Below are 17,113 nucleotides of genomic sequence, written 5' to 3'. Positions count from 1 at the left end.
TGGTCACCACAATAGGTCTAGTTAACACCCATTGCCACACGTGGTGACAGTTTTTTTCTTGTGATGAGAACTTTTAAGATCTACTCTCTTAGCAATTTTCAAATACACAAAACAATATTATTAACTATAGACAACAATGCTAAGAGGTGATCTTTTATATATAGCATTTATTATGCTATTTAATATTTATTGGGTTGGCCAAAAAGTTTGTTGGGGTTTTCTAAGAGGTGGAAAAACCCAAATGAAGTTTTTGGCCAACCCAGTATGTCCAAATATGTGACTAGTTTAGTTTCTGCTAGTCAATAAGATTTGGATTGACTTTTTGTCCGTAAGTGTTGGATTAATTAGTTTATCAATAAATGAATACAATGTGTATTTCTATGCAGCATTATTCATACCACATTTGGAATATTATGTTCAATTCAAGGCAGGTTCTGTTTTAAAGTTCAGAGCTCCACAGCGGTGAGAGGGCTAAAAAATGATGTTACAAGGAGCAGCGCTGGTTCTGAGATATTTATTCTGGGAAGGAGAATGCTCAGAGAAAACAGTAGAGCTTTTAATTTTTGTTTGTTTGTTTGTTTAATATTGGAAAAGCTTTTCTGTAGCAGTTTTCCTCTATGTGATTCTATGCTCAGAACAGGAATCAGTTGTACAGGTTACACAGAAATAAATTGAGACTTCATAAGAGGGAGTCATTACACTGTCTCATATCTTTTAGGTGGGAGGCCTACTCTGAGTAGAGTTTGGACAAATGTCTGAGTAGAGTTTGGACAAATGTCTGCTGAGGCCCTTTCCTGCTATAAAATTATACTACATATGTGTATATACATGGGCTTACCAGGTGGCATTGTGGTAAAGAACCTGCCTGCTAATGCAGGAGATGCAGGAGACTTGGGTTGGATCCCTGGGTCGGGAAGATCCCCTGGAGGAGGGCATGGCAGCTCACTCCAGTGTTCTTGCCTGGAGAATCCCTTGGACAGAGGAGTCTGGTGGGCTACAGTCCATAGGGTCGCACAGAGTCAGACACAACTGAAGCGACTTGGCACACACACGTATATATACTCTGTGTGTGTGTGGCATATGGTTCTCCTGCTGTACCCAGACATAGGTTTTTGCTTGTCTTTTATTATGGGTAAATGTGACTGAGATCATCTGTCCTCTGAAAGTACATTATTTGAGTGAATGTGAACATGACCTTACATTGATATGCACATAAAGATACAGAAGCACATAACGGTATTGTCTAATTTTTATTAGGCACTTACCACGTGCTGGACCCACCAACCACTTTCCATGCACTGTCTCATTTAAATCTCCCAACCATCCTGTGAGGAGATGGGACCATTTATTTATGTCCCCATTTTACAGATGAGACAGAGGTTCTGAGAGGTCCCAGATAACATACCCAAGGGCACACAGGAAGGGTGAGCTGGGCTGAACGCCCAGGTGTGTCTGATGATCAGCCTCATGAAAGAGGATGTGTGATTTGTGTTTAAAGACAGACACACATTCCAAGACTGGGCATTTATCATGGAGACCACATAACTAGCTGCTGCTGTCCAGGTCAGTCACTGTCTCACTGCATGATGGGACTGCAGAGGCGGTGGGGTAGCTTCTCTTCTGAGTGACGGGCTCCCTTCCTCCTTCAGGATCCTTTTACTTCAACCTCAAGGAGCTCATGGCCAGGCTGGCCAGGCTGGGCCATGCTGTTGGTCTGGGATTTCCTTGCCACGGCCCCATCACAGAATGGAAATAACCTCACATTTCTTTAGTTGGCAGCAAATGAAAATTTCTGTGCCTTATTTCACTTTGGTTTTTCTGTGTTTGTGTCCATATGTACCTATACACATGGGCTGTTGTTTTTATTTTCCTAATGGATGAAGTTGGCATGGCAGAAGCTGAGCTCTCTGCAGCAGAGGGAAGCCTCCTGATGAATGAGGATGGTTAAATGAGAGGAGATGCTTTTCACAGTTTGTCTCAAACAATCACATAATGGGCACAGGAAATTTCTGCGAAATGGGTGAATAGCGTGGGTCCATTTTATCAGCCCCTTAATGAAGTAAAGCCCGCTGGCTTTTAAGAGCCAGGCAGCAAAGAAAAAGTGGTCTTTATCCTCACACACCAAATCTGTGCATCGGTAAAGTGCAGGCCCTGACAGGAATTTCAATTATTTAATCAAAAAGAAAATGAAAGAGGTCTTAAGTGTTGTGATTTGAAGACAGCCTTTTCATAGACCAATCTAGTGTGCGCTCACATTGAATATGAAGCAAAATGGGAAGGAAATTAAGGCAGCTTTGGCTTAAATCATGTGATTGCAAATAGTAAATTAGTTTCTCGATGTTTTCATTTAAGTGTTTAAGTGGAAGGTTTTATTCCTAATGTAGCGTAGTGACACAGAAGAGAACCCTCACCACTCCAGCTTCCCCGTCTTCAGGCGGTGATGCATTTGCCCTGGGGAGGGAGAGGGAGAAAAGGAGGCTAAGATGGAGAGAGCAGGGGAAGCGGAGCCTCAGTCACGTTGAGGTGCTTTTGTTTTAAATTGCTCGCGAAGTAGCTTTCACAGCAACTCATTAATCGGGCAGATGAGTAACGTCTGTTGAAAATGTACTGAGTGAAATGCATTTAATTTGGAAGGGAAATCAGAAACTGCATTAGTCAGAGCATTTAAATGGCAGCATCATCCAGTCGCCTGTTGTTTTGTTAGATGCGACCTCACTGAGTTTGTTCTTAAGGGATAAGGGTTGGTAAAACCGGTTGGCATTGAGCTTCAGAGAAAATATGCCCCTCTGGCTTTCAAAGGCTTCTGGGTGGTTTCGCTGGGGCTTCAGCGGGAACCTGCTGGTGGGATGGGCGAGGACATCCTGGGAATCTCTCGAGAAAGCACTAATTGGGTTGGGCCGAATTGACCTCTGGCTGGTGCAACAAGTAGCTGGAGGTCATTTCTTTGCAAATGAGCATCCCTTTGTGTTTGTAATTAGCTTTGATTATTCGGCTAGGGGCCCAAGGTGGTGCGCAGCAGGAGGTCTGGCTCTGGCTCCCTCTGTGGACCAACAGTGTATGGACTTTTAATATCAAATTAGGCAATAGGGCTTGGCATCTCTGAGGATTGGACTTGCCAGCACCCCGCCCGTAGCCCACAGTGGGAGGAGAATGGCAGTGAATTGTCTTTAAACTCGCCATTGTCTTGGTTATGCTAGGATTACTGACCTTCTTGTATGTTTCAGTTTCAGTCATCCAAAGTCCCCCCTCCTCCAGGAAGTATTCCTTGACTACCACAGGCCGAGAGATTTATTCCCCCACCCCACCCCAGGAGTCTAGGGAACTCCTAGAAAGCTTTTGGTCTGTATTTCTGTGATACCTTCTGGACACTGAATACTGAACATACACAACTTTTACTGTTGTCTAACTTTCTTTTTATGGTTGAATGGTATTTTTGGTCTTCTTTCTTTTTATTATGGAAATTTTCAACAAATAGAACAAAGAAAACAGTATAAGGAATTTCCATGTATTGCTCACTAAATTTTACTGGTTATTAGCCTTTTGTCATATTTTTTTCCTCTTTCCTGCCCTGGTCTCCAAGACTTAGTTAGCTTTTTCCATTATTCTAAAAGAATTTTTTATGCTTGGTATGTTCAAAGCAGAATTTAATCAAGGACCACACATTGTGTTTGATTTTGTGTCTTAAGTTTCCAGTCCTCATTTTACTTTTATTTTCCTCATGGCATTGTCTTGTTGAAGGAAATGGGGAATTAATTGTCCCATGGAATGCTGAATCACCTGGATTTATCTCACTACTTCTATGCAGTATGGCTTAGCTTACCTTTGGGTCCTTTGTATTTTCTGAAATTAAAGTCAGATCTAAACCTGATTGGATTCAGGTTAAGCATTTGGCAGGAATACTTTATAGATGATGACAGGTGCTTCACGTAACATCACAGCAAGGACACTGGTAATGTCTAATTGTTCCACCATTAGGGATATTAAGATTGATCACTGAGTTGAAGAGTTGACCGCCTGATTGCACCAATATAGAGTTATAGTTCCTTGTCTGTAGATAGCAAGTAATCTGTGGGGTGGTACTTTGGTGCCATCAAAAAAAAAAAAAATCAGTTTCCCCATTTCATAGCAAATGAGAGCCAAGAACCTTGCATTAGAAAGTTTTCTGTTTTCTGCAGCACCTAGTTGTGTAACCAACATGGTAACAATTCAAAAAGTGATTGGTTTTGAGAGAATAAAATAAAAAACTTAATGAGAAATTCTGTATACCCTCCTGTGACTGATACATTGGTTAAAGGGCTCAACAACTTTGGGAGTCATGAAACATAACACTTCACTGGATGTAGAGAGACTCAGGTTTCCTAGCCTCAGCGCGGCCAACAATTTGCTGGGTGACTTTGGGCAAATCATTTACCTTCTCTGGAACTGATTTGTAAAACAAGGAATACGAAAAGAAGAAATCTGGGACTTCTTGGCAATCTAGTTGTTAAGACTCCGTGCTTCCAGTGCAGGGGGTGTTGGTTTGATCCTCGGTTGGGAAACTAAGATTCTCATATGTTGCAGGACATAACCAGAAATAAAAAGAAATCTCTAAGTTTCTACCAGCCTTAGAATTCTAAAAAATATGAAGAACTATTTGGACCAGGGGGTTGGAGCCTGCAGATCTTGAACCTACTTGTATCTGCAAACCACCAGCCCCTTCTAGCACCATAGGTTTGTAGTATTTAATAAGCTTTACAGGTTGTCATAGCAACCACCACCCTCCCCATAGCTTATTATCTGATTGCCAAGTCGGCTCTCTGCCCCATTTGATAGTGAACTGGAAAGGTGACCAGGCATTGATTGGCTTTCACGCCATTTTATAAACAGTGGAAAACACTTGCTTCCTTCCCAAGCCAAGAAAAATCTTCCAGGCTTGATCATCTGAATGGTTCTTTCACCTTTGCTCTTATTTATTCTCTTAATAGTTGAGACCTTACTATGTGTCAGACATTGAACTTGATGCTTGAAAGATCATTGGTCCTCCTTACTGTGGAGTTTACAGTTTAGAGAGGGAGTGATGGTGGTTTAGTCGCTAAGTGGTGTCTGACTCTTTGCGGCCCCAGGGACTGTAGCCTACCAGGCTTCCCTGGGGTCCATGGGATTTCCCAGGCAAGAGTACTGGAGCAGGTTGCCATTTCCTTCTCCAGGGGATCTTCCAGACCCAGGAATTGAACCGGGATCTCCTGCATTGCAGGCAGATTCTTTACTGACTGAGCCACAAGGGAAGCCCCTAGAGAGGCTAGACAAATGATTAAAGAGGCAGTTACAATGTAGTGAGAAAACTATGATGATGTCAGAAGTATGGTAGCACAAGGGCAGGGCACTTAATCCACCTGGGGGCATCAGGGAAAGGCTTCCGGGAGGAAGTGATTTGTTTTAGCTGAAAACTGGAAGCCAGTGCCGGCCTGTGAGGTGGCAAGAGCAATAAATGTTCCTGGCAGAGAGGGTAACTTAACCTACTGCCAAAGGATTTTAAGCGTGGACTAACAATCAGATTTGTACTTTTGAATCATCACATTGGCTAGTGAAGAAAGGATTGGAGGGAGTGACAGATGAGGGACACAGGGACTATTAGCATTTAAGATCATGCCAATGTCATGAGGTTTGAAAGTCTTAAAAGCAGATGATGTATTTACATCTTCTTTTTTTTTTCTTCCATTTATTTTTATTAGTTGGAGGCTAATTACTTTACAATATTGTAGTGGTTTTTGCCATACATTGACAAGAATCAGCCATGGATTTACATGTACTCCCCATCCTGATCCCCCCTCCCGCCTCCCTCCCCACCCGATCCCTCTGGGTCTTCCCAGTGCACCAGCCCCGAGCACTTGACTCATGCATCCAACCTGGGCTGGTGATCTCTTTCACCCTTGATAATATACATGTTTCGATGCTGTTCTCTCAAAACATCCCACCCTCGCCTTCTCCCACAGAGTCCAAAAGTCTGTTCTGTACATCTGTGTCTCTTTTCCTGTTTTGCATATAGGGTTATCGTTACCATCTTTTTAAATTCCATATATATGCATTAGTATACTGTATTGGTCTTTATCTTTCTGGCTTACTTCACTCTGTATAATGGGCTCCAGTTTCATCCATCTCATTAGAACTGATTCAAATGAATTCTTTTTAATGGCTGAATAATATTCCATGGTGTATATGTACCACAGCTTCTTTATCCATTCGTCTGCTGATGGGCATCTAGGTTGCTTCCTGTATTTACATCTTCTAAGCTACTGCTGGGCTTCCCTGATAGCTCAGTTGGTAAAGAATACGGCTGCTCTGCAGGAGACTCCAGTTCTATTCCTGGGTCGGGAAGATCCTCTGGAGAAGGGATAGTCTACCCACTCCCGTATTCTTGCCTGGAGAATTTCATGGACTGTATAGTCCATGGGGCTGCAAAGAGTCAGACACGACTGAGCAACTTTCACTTCACAAGCTACTACTAACATGGCTGACATCCACAGAAAGAGACTAGTAAACATTTGTTGGGCTTCTATTGTGGCTCAGTAGTAAAGAACCTGCCTGTGATGCAGGAGATCGTCTGCAAGGCAGGAGACTGGGGTTCTATCCCTGGGTGGGGAAGATCCCCTGGAGAAGGAAATGGCAACCCACTCCAGTATTCTTGCCTGGGAAATCCCATGGACAGAGGAGCCTGGTGGGCTACAGTCCGGGGGGAACTTACAATATAATGCTATCAGAGAGTAAGTGCTCTAAGCTATTATCCTTAATAATAATTAGCATTTTCATGCTGCTGGACAGCTTTGAAAGATCTTTTGCATATTTTCCTCATAAAATAGTCCTACAATGGGTCTCTGAGGTAAGTGACATTACCCCACTTTGCAGATAGAGTAACTAAGCCTCTTAAAGTTGGAAGAGTGGGATGGGAAGATTTTTCACTTCATAACTTTTATGGTTTTTCACCTTGAATGATTTGAATATTTTTCTTGTAGAAAAAATAATACATAGTCTAGTTGGAGAAACAGAACATGGCCATGAAAAGAGATAAAACATATCAATGTTGTAATTAGCCTATTCTAAAAGCCCAGTGAATGGAACATCTGCTAATACTATGGTGACTAAGTGCTATGGACAGGGGTAGTTTTCTCAGGGACAAGGGTATGAACTAGATCTAGATTTGGATGGAAATTTTCTATGTAGATGGGAGGTGATATGGATGAAACTTCCTGAAAGAGACAGATGAAAGCAAGTTTTAATAATCAAGTTTTGTGAGGCTAAGACCTCAGGGTGCAAAAGAGGAGAGTGAAAAAACTGGCTTAAAACTCAACATTCAAAAAACTAAGATCATGGCATCCAGTCCCATCACTTAATGGCAAATAGATGGGGAAAAAGTGGAAGCAGATCAAACCCACGTCCCCTGCTTTGCAAGGCAGATTCTTAACCACTGGACCTTCAGGGAAGTCCTTGATATTATTTTCTAAATTAATGTTTTTGAACTCTGTCTGGGGGAAAGTAGGAACATGAATAATGCAGCCATCCAATAAGAAGTTGTCATCTTTTAAAAATCATCTTCAAAGTATCTTCTAGAGCTAAATAGCTATTCCCTACTTGGATCCAAGAGATGACTCCACCTTCTCAAAACATTCTTTTTTTCTTGACAAAAGACTCTTTCTGCAATTATATAAGCCTGCTTTTGTGTAGCAACATGGTGTCAGATTCATTAATCACTCATGTCTGTGATATTGATCATTTGGGCTTGCTTTTATCAGTTAGGCCGCCAACACCACTACCACCACCGTCACCTCCATGTCTATCACCAGCAGTAGCACCAGTAGCAGGGCCACTTACATTAACACAGTTAATGCTTACCAAGCACTGAGCAAAATGCATTACATATATTATCTTTTAAAAATTTAGATATAAGAAATTCCCTGGCAGTCCAGTGGTTAGGACTTGGTGCTTTTACTGCCAGGGCCCTGGTTGGATCCCTGGTCAGGGAACTAAGATCCTGCAAGCTGAGTGGTATTCCCCCAACCCCCCAAAAAATTGAGATATAATTGACATATATATATTACCTTAAATAGTCTCCATTTTATAACTGAGAACAATAGGGTTTAGAGGAATTAAACAAAATTTCCATTATCATACAGCTAGTATGTAAAGGGTGACAATATACAGCCTTGACCTACTCCTTTTTCTATTTGGAAACAGTCTGTTGTTCCATGTCCAGTTCTAACTATTGCTTCCTGACCTGCATATAGGTTTCTCAAGAGGCAGGTCAGGTGGTCTGGTATTCCCATGTCTCAGAATTTTCCACAGTTTCATTGTGATCCACACAGTCAAAGACTTTGGCATAGTCAATAAGGCAGAAATAAATGTTTTTCTGGAACGCTCTTGTTTTTTTGATGATCCAGCGGATGTTGGCAATTTGATCTCTGGTTCCTCTGCCTTTTCTAAAACCAGCTTGAATATCTGGAAGTTCACACAGTTCACGAATTGCTGAAGCTTGGCTTGGATAATTTTGAGCATTACTTTACTAGCGTGTGAGATGAGTGCAATTGTGCAGTAGTCTGAGCATTCTTTGGCATTGCCTTTCTTTGGGATTGGAATGAAAACTGACCTTTTCCAGTCCTGTGACCATGGCTGAGTTGTCCAAATTTGCTGGCATATTGAGTGCAGCACTTTAACAGCATCATCTTTCAGGATTTGAAATAGCTCAACTGGAATTCCATCACCTCCACTAGCTTTGTTTGTAGTGATGCTTTCTAAGGTCCACTTGACTTCACATTCCAGGATGTCTGGCTCTAGGTGAGTGATCACACCATTGTGACTATCTGGGTGGTGAAGATCTTTTTTGTATAGTTCTTCTGTGTATTCTTGCCACCTCTTCTTAATATCTTCTGCTCCTGTTAGGTCCATACCATTTCTGTCCTTTATCGAGCCCATCTTTGCGTGAAATATTCCCTTGGTACCTCTAATTTTCTTGAAGAGATCTCTAGTCTTTCCCATTCTGTTGTTTTCCTCTATTTCTTTGCATTGATCACTGAGGAAGGCTTTCTTATCTCTCCTTGCTATTCTATGGAACTCTGCATTCAGATGGGAGTATCTTTCCTTTTCTACTTTGCTTTTTGCTTCTCTTCTTTTCTCAGCTTTTTGTAAGGCCTCCTCAGACAGACATTTTGCTTTTTTGCATTTCTTTTCCATGGGGATGGTCTTGATCCCTGTCTCCTGTACAATGTCACGAACCTCCATCCATAGTTCATCAGACACTCTGTCTATCAGATCTAGTCCCTTAAATCTATTTCTCACTTTCACTGTATAATCATAGGGATTTGATTTAAGTCATACCTGAATGGGCTGGAAGAAGCACAAGCTGGAATCAAGATTGCCGGGAGAAATATCAATAACCTCAGATATGCAGATGACACCACCCTTATGGCAGAAAGTGAAGAAGGAAAGAGCCTCTTGATGAAAGTGAAAGAGGAAAGTAAAAAAGTTGGCTTAAAGCTCAACATTCAGAAAACTAAGGTCATGGCATCTGGTCCCATCACTTCATGGCAAATAGATGGGGAAACAGTGAAAGCAGTGTCAGACTTTATTTTTCTGGGCTCCAAAATCACTGCAGATGGTGACTGCAGTCATGAAATTAAAAGATGCTTACTCCTTGGAAGGAAAGTTATGACCAACCTAGACAGCATATTAAAAAGCAGAGACATTACTTTGCCAACAAAGGTCCATCTAGTCAAGGCTATGGTTTTTCCAGTAGTCATGTATGGATGTGAGAGATGGACTGTGAAGAAAGCTGAGTGCCGAAGAATTGATGCTTTAGAACTGTGGTGTTGGAGAAGACTCTTCAGAGTCCCTTAGACTGCAAGGAGATCCAACAGTCCATCCTAAAGGAGATCAGTCCCGGGTGTTCATTGGAAGGACTGATGCTGAAGCTGAAACTCCACTACTTTGGCCACCTCATGTGAAGAGTTGACTCATTGGAAAAGACCCTGATGCTAGGAAATACTGAGGGCAGGAGGAGAAGGGAGCGACAGAAGATGAGATGGTTGGATGGCATCCCCGACTCAATGGACATGAGTTGGGTAAACTCCGGGAGTTGGTGATGGGCAGGGAGGCCTGGCATGCTGTGATTCATGGGGTTGCAAAGAGTTGGACACGACTGAGCGACTGAACTGAACTGAGTATGTAAACATGATGGAGCCAGATCTCTAATCTTAGTCTGCTTGACTCTAACCCTGTTCTATTTTCAACTGGCAGTGTATACTGCTCTTATCATCTTGAAGCATGTGTGTGTGTGCATTCATATTGCAACTTTAAAACAACCTTTCTGTTATTTTAAGTTCTGGTTATTACAGGTCATGATATGAATTTTATAAATTTTATAAAGTTATAAATTGGAGGATTTATAATCCTCCAATGAGAAGAATTGGGGAGATTGTCCTCTTAAATCAAGGGCAGTAGTTTCAAGTTCCATTCCAGATGAGAAACAGGCAGCATCTATTATTGTTTTGCTTTTCTATAGTAATATCGTTGGAATGAACAGAGTGTGGACACTGGGGTCAGATAAACCTGAGTTCAAATCCCAGTGTACAAAGCTGAGTGACTCTACCTAAGTGATCTTCCACTTCTTAGTATGTAAAAAGGAATAGCTGTGATACTCAAATGAGAAGTCAGAGCAAAATGTATGATAAATAATATAAATGCAAGAAATTCACCTCATTATCCATAATGTTATCACTGAAATAGTTAAAAAGCATTCTTCAAAGACTTGAAGTGACTAAATCCACATTATTCTTAATTTCTGGATGAAAGTGAAGTGTGTGATCAACTTTTTGAAATCACATATTTTATATGAAAATAAAGACTTGAAGAACTTTTACTAAGGAATTAAAATTTAATGTCCCTTATAGGCAAACATCAATTAAACACAACAGTGTACTAATTTTGGTCTAGTAACTTACAGAGAAAAGCTAAAATCATAATGAAAATAATAGAGTGAATTTTGATTGGAACATTTTGGGGTTGAAGTATAATAACTTTTTTATTTTATATTTTAATCTTAAAATTATTATTGAATAAATGTTACATTCATATGATTCTTACAGAAAAAATACAAAAGGGCATTTAGGGAGAAACCTACTTCCCATCAAGTCCCTGGCATCGCAGTCCCTAAAGGCAACTAATGCTAATACTTCCTGGAGTTCCTTTTGTTCTGGGTTTGTATAATTTAGCCATGCTGTGCAAATCATATCTGTTGGATAAATTTCAATGTGCATTTGTAATTTTGACATATATTACCATGTTGTTCTCCATAGAGATTGTATAAATTTGCATTCTTTGCATCAATATATGAGAGTGATTCTTTCCTGCACAGCTTTGCTAACAGAATGAGTAATTAGATTTTTTAATTTTTTTATTCAACAGGTTAATGTCTCATTGTTATCTTTCATTAGTCTTATTTTTAGTAATTATCATTATTATCATGCTTTTAAAATGCTTGACAGCCATTTATTTATATTTTCTTTTAGGTGAACTCTTCCTATCCTATGCCCATTTTTAAATTGTACTCTTTTTAAAAAACAATATTTATTTTTATTTATTTACTTATAAATAAATAAATTGGTTGCACTGGGTCTTAGTTGTAGCACACCTGATCTTTGGTTGCAGTATGTGAACTCCTAATCCTAGCATGGAGGATCCAGTTCCCTGACCAGGGATCAAAACCCGGGCATCCAGCATTGGGAAGGTGGAGTTCTTACCACTGTGCCACCAGGGAAAGCCCTTAAATTGTACTCTTGATTTTTTAAAATTGATTTGTAGGAACTTTTTATATATAAGAAATTATCCTTGTGTCTGGGATACAAATTGCAAATACTTTCTCCCAGTTTCTTGTCTTTTTCCTTTGCTTATGATAATTTTTGTCATGCAGAATTTTTAAAAATCAATTTTTATCAATGTTTTATTCTATGACTTCCAAGTTTTTATGTTATACACAGAATGATTTTTCCTATTTTAAGTTTTAAAAAACTTCCCCAATACTTTTCCTTCTGTTTTCTTTTAAGATTATGTACTATGTTGGTTATTGGAAGATAAACCCAATATTATTCTCTTATAGTGACAACATTTGTACCTCCCATGTTTTTGTTTTTTGTTTTTGTTTCCATTTATTAGTTGGAGGCTAATTACTTTGCAATATTGTAGTGGTTTTTGCCATACATTGACAAGAATCAGCCATGGATTTACATGTGTTCCCCATCCCGATCCCCCCTCCCACCTCCCTCTCCATCCCATCCCTCTGGGTCGTCCCAGTGCACTAGGCCCGAGCACTTGTCTCGTGCATCCAACCTGGGTGATCTGTTTCACCCTTATAGTATACTTGATTCAATGCTGTTCTCTCAGAACCTCCCACCCTCACCTTCTCCCACAGAGTCCAAAAGTCTGTTCTGTACATCTGTGTCTCTTTTTCTGTTTTGCATATAGGGTTATCCCTACCATCTTTTTAAATTCCATATATATGTGTTAGTATACTGTATTGGTCTTTATCTTTCTGGCTTACTTCACTCTGTATAATGGGCTCCAGTTTCATCCATCTCATTAGAACTGATTCAAATGAATTATTTTTAACAGCTGAGTAATATTCCATGGTGTATATGTACCACAGCTTCCTTATCCATTCTTCTGCTGATGGGCATCTAGGTTGCTTCCATGTCCTGGCTATTATAAATAGTGCTGCGATGAACATTGGGGTGCACGTGTCTCTTTCAGATCTGGTTTCCTCGGTGTGTATGCCCAGGAGTGGGATTGCTGGGTCATATGGCAGTTCTATTTCCAGTTTTTTAAGGAATCTCCACACTGTTCTCCACAGCGGCTGTACTAGTTTGCATTCCCACCAACAGTGTAAGAGGGTTCCCTTTTCTCCACACCCTCTCCAGCATTTATTGCTTGTAGACTTTAGGATAGCAGCCATCCTGACTGGCGTGTAATGGTACCTCATTGTGGTTTTGATTTGCATTTCTCTGATAATGAGTGATGTGGAGCATCTTTTCATGTGTTTGTTAGCCATCTGTATGTCTTCTTTGGAGAAATGTCTCCCATGTTTTTGATCCACCTAATTGATTGCATTGTTAATGAGAGTTTAAAGAATAAAAATCAGTTTTCTTCATGAACAATATTCTCAAACAGAATATAAACAATCCAGCATTTAAACAAAACACACCCAATATTTAGTTCTATGAACATAGTCCTTTTGGAAAATGTTCATAAATTTCTGTACCCAATGATAGAGTTTGAAAGGATATTATAATCTCTGATATTAGAAAATCACATAGTAAGTATTATGGTAGCAGCTCATTATTTTTGAAACTATGCATAGTAATTTTGTATTGTTGTTTAAAGTACATTGTGCTAGTAGGTGCTAAGTTTTAAATCTGACATAGAATTTAAATGGTTTAGAACTGAAGAAAAGAATACTTAAAAGGCATTTTGTAAGCTTATTAGGTTTTTTCCCCTCTGGTAATACACTTAGTTTTGGGGTCTTGATGTCTTTTGGGGTTTTGATGAGGAAATGGTGGAATATGAATGAGAAACTTATTCAAACCTCATTCTTATTCTACTATATACTTCCTAGAGGATTAAGAAATGATATGTACTCTCTCACATTTCAAACCTTTAACGTCAGGTCTTTTTTTTCCTGTCACTTTGTGAAGCAAGTTTTGAATTGAGAGGCCAAAGTCAGCACAGAGAACTTCAAGAGAGAAATGGAAGTTTTTAACTCTTCAGACCTTATCCTCAACGAGCAAACTGGACAGAGTTATTTCTCCTTAGGTTAGGAATACTATGATTTAAATACCCTATCCTTGAGTGTGTTCTCATGAGAGTTCACATCCTAATTTTCAGTGTAAAAGCATTATTTGAAGATACATTTGCAGGAAGCATTTGGTGACTCTTGTTCTTTTTCTCGGCATGTCATCCACTTTGGTAGTGCTTAAAATAAAGTACTCAGATAGAAGGTAAGTTGAAACAGACAACAAGCAATATAATACAAAATGTTATGAGTAAAGTGTGTTACTCAGATCCTTCTAAAATACATTTCTCTCTATTTTGAAGGCCACGGTATAGGCATCTTGACTAATGGAACCAGTCTCTTCCTTTGATCATCAGTAGGGTTATCTTTTCGGGAAACCAAGTCTCAGTTCAGATGACAGTTTTAGATGAGGCTGACATGAAAGAGAGAAGGACTTTTTAATTATTAGCTCCCTGAGAAACATGCATTTTCTCTCTTTAGATTAATAATTCTTCAGCTGAAACCATAAACAGGAGCTTGATCAGGTCTTGTGGGTTGAGGGGGGGATTTATTTGATCTTTATTTTTTTTGCTCAGGTAGTAAATAGGATCTGAATTTATGTGTCAGCCTGGCATACAATTACAGCCTGCTGACTCTGGGTAGATCAATTTTGGTCAAACGAGAATAAAAAGAAAATGTAACATGAGTGCATTTCTTTAATCTCCTAAGACTTTGGGAAAGCTTGTGAAGATGGGTAGTGAGTACCCTTTAAGACAGTAGATGCTCAATGAATGCTCACAATAATACAATATCATAGATGGATGAAAGGCAAGCATTGAGAATGTTGGAGGCTGGCTTCAACAACTGCTTTCCACTTTCTGTTTGTGAATACCTACATTGGAAAAGGGCAAAAGGAATTATGGCAATTAACTAAGTGTGTACTGTTCAATAGGTAACCACTAGCCATATGTGTTTATTGAGCACTTGAAATGTGGCTAGTCTGAACTTTGAACAGAGATGCGCACTAAGTATAAAATACACACTGGATTTTGAAGATTTAGTATAAAGAAAGGAATGCAAAAAAACTCAATGATACCTATATTGATTACATGTTGAATAATAATATTTTTGATATATTGGGGTTAAATGAAATACATTACTATTTTACCTCTAATTTTCAAATGTGACTGATAGAAAAATTTAAATTACTTATGTGGTTTGCATTATACTTTAATTAGATGATGCTGGTCTGGACTGTGGAGATAATGTAGGCAATGAAATATCTCTGCTTATAAGGGCCAACTTGCAAGCTATATAACAATGTGACTACTTTATTCCTTAGGTAGACTACTTTATTCCTTAGGTAGACTGGTGGGAGAGGAGGGGGGAGGGAGGCCTGTTGACCCTGGAATGCCTCTTCCTTCTGACCTGAGCCTTCATCAAGCAGGCAGGCTCAGTCGCTCAGTCCTGTCTGATTCTTTTGCAACCCCATGGTCGCCAGGCTCCTCTGTTATGGAATTCTCCAGGTAAGAATGCTGGAGTGGGTTGCCATTTCCTTCTCCAGGGGCTCTCCCCCACCCAGGGTTGAATCTGTGTCTCGTGCATTGGCAGGCGGATTCTTTACCATTGAGTCATCTGGGAAGCCCACCCTGAGCCTTATCCCAAAACTGAATCTCAAGAAGGGGCTGGGCACCTCGGGGGCCTCCCTCACCCGACCTGGGAAGTAGGATGGGCCAGACCAGAGCCCCAGCATCACAGAGAAACTTGTCAGCTTTCTTCACCTCCCGATTTCCCAAGAGTCTGGGCTGTAGTAACTATCTAAGAGGAGAAAGGAACTTTCGTGGGACAAGCTCCACCAGCACAGCCTGCCCTTGTGCTGGACTCAGGCCCCAAAGCCCCTAGTGGGGTCCCAGCTGATATTACCTGAGCCCCATGGAGGAAGGGTGTATCCTTAATGGAAAGGGGTGGCGTTGGAGGAATCCCTCTCTCAGCCTCCACTTCCGATCCCCAATTTCCACCTCTGAGCCTCCAGGGGCCTGCGTTAGTGTGGACAGTGGGTCCACTCTCTCAGTCACGGAGCTTTTCTTCCCAGCACCATCAAAAGGGGAAAGGCAAGGAAAACTCTAGCAGTCTTGGAGGTCTTGCCCCTTCTCAGAGCTGTCCAGTTTCCTCCCTCTGTCTCTCACTTCCCAGGTTCCCAAGTTCTGCGGAGGCAGAGGAGGGAGGGCTGGATTCCTGGGGAAAAGGCCTTCAAGCTCTCCTTGGTGGGGCTGGGCTCTTGGGCAGGCAGGTCCGGTGTGAGCAGTAGAGAGACGGGAGTGTGGGCAGGGCCTGGGGAGACAGCCTTAGCTTGGAGGGAGAAGAGGGAGTATGAAATAAAAGTATATGAAGTAAGGAGGCAGTAAGGACTAAGCAGGCTGCATACCTCGCCCTCTCCCTTCCCTGCTTGGATACTGCGAACATCCCAGGAGAGGTGTAAGGTTGAATTCTGAGAAAGGGTCTGCAGCACCTTGGCTCCAAGGTAACTGCTATCCAACAGTGTTTTACTGCCCCTACTCCCAAGGGACTTTCAGAAATCTTGTCATTTCTGAGGCTGAAGTTAGTCCCCACCCCCAAGTGAAGCTGAAATCGCACCCTCAAGGGTGGATGTGAGTCTGCTCTGTGTAGGGATGCAGTGTAGGTGTGCTGATCCAAAGGCTCTTTACAGTGGCTTCTGCTGTTTGTATATGCACCATTCCCTCAATGGCCACTCTGCCTCCAGAGTCTCAGGAGACAAGATGCCTCAGCTCTCACTGGGAGCTGGTAGATGTGGGTCAAGTGTGGACTGTCACCCCCACCACCTCTTCACGAAAAGTCTTCTTTGTCTTCCCCTGGACCCAGAGCTAAAACCAAGCATTGACTCCCAGAAGTCTGCTGTGTTCCCTCTCTGAGACCACCTGCTTTGGGGTCTTCAGTTCTTACCATTATAAACTTTAAAAAGGTCACATTTCAGGCTTCAGGACATGAGTTCTGACTTCATTTAGAGGCTTACTTTCCAAGATCTTATTTTAAAGTTATTTTCCCCTTCTTTCTCCTTCCTCTCACTCTCCTCATCTATTTACCATTTACCAGTTCATCCGTATGGAATACGACGCTCCCACTTCTTGGAGCTCTGTAGTTTGGGGCCTAATTGATTCTGGTAATTAATTTGTTCTACCTGCTAGATCAGATGGAAATCCTACCCGAGCGCCCAAGGATTAGCACTTGGCTTTCTAACACCTCCTCTAATTATCTAATAGCATGGGTTGTGTGGACTCAGTCTCTATTAAAACACTTTTACTATTA

The sequence above is a fragment of the Cervus canadensis genome, chromosome 11, assembly GCF_019320065.1.
Source record: "Cervus canadensis isolate Bull #8, Minnesota chromosome 11, ASM1932006v1, whole genome shotgun sequence".
In the NCBI taxonomy this organism is placed as follows: Eukaryota; Metazoa; Chordata; class Mammalia; order Artiodactyla; family Cervidae; genus Cervus; species Cervus canadensis.
The sequence above is the reverse complement of the archived record's forward strand: the minus strand, read 5'-3'. Positions refer to the sequence as shown.